General features: G+C 33.9%; 1 pseudogene; it reads right to left on the bottom strand.

The window, feature by feature from the left end:
- Positions 1 to 526: 526 nt before the first annotated feature.
- Positions 527 to 1344, bottom strand: LOC125780318 (tigger transposable element-derived protein 6-like; annotated as a pseudogene).
- Between the last annotated feature and the right edge of the window lie 1078 nt (positions 1345 to 2422).

Below are 2422 nucleotides of genomic sequence, written 5' to 3'. Positions count from 1 at the left end.
AGCTTATCAGCAATTTGATAGCTGATATATCAAAAAGGAATGCTGCTGAAGAAGAGAGGCGACGGGAGCATCGTGAAATGATGCAGGCCATTCAAGGCCTAACTACAGTAAAACCCGGTTAAGTACCTCACGAAAAATGTCAGCATTTTAAGGTACTTAAGCGGGTTGGGTACTTAAAAGAACCCGCTTAAGTACCTCGATGCGGGTACATAAACGAACATAATTATTTATGTACATATATAATTACATCTTCTTGTTAGCTTACATAAATTAATCCTCAAGTTAAACATAACCATTTAATGAACTATACGTATATATTTTAAAATCAAGATCGTGGCATTATTTGAACACATAAAGGAAAACTTGATTAACAAAACAAGTTAAAGCAATATTATGCAATTTTTTTAAGAATTCAATTCTTTAAAATTGATTGATTATACATATGTAAATGCACCCATATTTTGTATGATGAGGAACATTAGGGTGAAAGATACCAATACTTAAATACATACATACATATTTTATTTTAAACAATGAAGAAATCTGTGATCTTCTTTTGATGGTGTGTTTGAAAGTTACATTTAAAGAGTTTTTCTTCAAGCGATTCAATTTCATCAAGATAAAGATTTTTACTTTCCATAAAATGTTTAAATGTTGAAAGCGCACCTATAGCTGCTACTAAGGTGGGTGGAACATCATTACATTCATCTTCTGAATTTTCTTCAGAAGATGCTTCGTTGGATTTTTCGTCTAAGATGGATGAAACAATTTCATCTTCCGTCAATGTTCCAAAACATTCAAGCTCTTTATCGCAGTTAACATATTCCTTAAACTCTGTAGGATCTATTGTAACATTTATTACTTCTTCAACGACGTCAGAAGAATTATTTTCAATAAAAAATCCACCCTGTAATTTAAAACAAATAAATAAAAAATTAGAAATGCTAAGAAATTTTCAAGAGGGGTTATAAGACCCTACTTTACGGAAACAGTTTTCTATAGTTTCCTTCTTATCAAGCCACCATGCCCGCTTTGCAAAAGTTAGAGCATCTAAGATTGAAATCGATTTCACAAAATCTTTGTTTGATAAGCCCTTTTCGATTGCAAGTAACTTACAAGAATTTGTCTGAAATAGACTTTGAAGGCATGTATTATTCCTTGATCGAGTGGATGTAATATCGTTGTGGTATTAGCAGGAAGAAATTCAATTTTGACATTTTCCAGAACTAAGTGGGTCACCTTATGGCAAGGAGCATTGTCAATAAATAGCACAACCTTTCTATTTTGCTTTATCATATCGCGATCAAACTCTTTTAAAATATTTGTCCAAAGCAAACTAACCATCCAAGCTTTACCCTGAAAATAATATGGAAAGGGTATGATTTTCCCTTTAAAGCAGTGAGGATTTTTTGATTTTCCAATGGAATATATTTTTTTTTCACTTCCGTCTGCATTGCTACAAAACATTCTCAACTCATTTTTTGACTTTTTCCTCCAGTCACAGTAGTTCCCTTTCTAGCCAAAGTCCCGTTCGGAAGTGCTTTATAAAGTAATCCGCTCTCGTCCGCATTAAAAACATTGCAGGGTTCATAGTTTTTTAATAAATTCTGCGATATGTGACGTCTATATGAATCCGCCTCCGCAGTGTCAGCATCAGCCGCTTCGCCAGTTATTTTTGTAAATTTAATGCCCTCTCGCCGTTTTCAGCGCCACAGCCAGCCATTGGTGGGAGAAAAATCAAAAAGCATTTTATTAGCGAACTAGCTTTACCGCGGCTTCGCCCGCAGTGGAGCCATTAAATAAGTATGAGAGATAAAGGGTAAGGGTATAATAATAGAAATGTGTCAAAATGATAACTAAATTTTATTGCTTGGCTGAGATCAACAATTTTTAAAAATTACTACAGACACCTTAAAATATGCGTATTGAAATGCAACAAAAAATGTTAAAATATATTTCACCGTAACGAAAATAAATAATTCTGAATTCTAACAATTTAAAAAAATAAAATACAGAGTGTTTATCTAGTATATTTTTGTAGACCATGTTATAAGTTTTCCCGTCGGGTGCAAATATGTGCAAATTCTGGGCATTAGATACACGTGAACAGGCTACATAAAGTTGACTATGAGAGAAGCACGGGTTTTCTAAATGCACTCCTACTAGCAGTAATGCTTGTCCTTGTGCCTTCTTTATAGTAACAGCAAAGCTAAGCTTGACGGGAAACTGAACCCTTTTAAATTTGAATGGGAAGTCAGTAGGAACAATTGGTATCCGAGGTATTATAACACTAAAACACTACAAATAGTAGCACCAAGTATGTTCTGTCCCAATTTTGTTATCCGAAGCTTTGTTCCATTATATAGCTGAGGAGCATCTAGATTTCGCATAAGCATTACTGGTACATTTAGTTTCAATTGAA

The sequence above is a fragment of the Bactrocera dorsalis genome, unplaced genomic scaffold (genome assembly GCF_023373825.1).
Source record: "Bactrocera dorsalis isolate Fly_Bdor unplaced genomic scaffold, ASM2337382v1 BdCtg522, whole genome shotgun sequence".
NCBI lineage: Eukaryota > Metazoa > Arthropoda > Insecta > Diptera > Tephritidae > Bactrocera > Bactrocera dorsalis.
The sequence above is the reverse complement of the archived record's forward strand: the minus strand, read 5'-3'. Positions and strand labels throughout refer to the sequence as shown.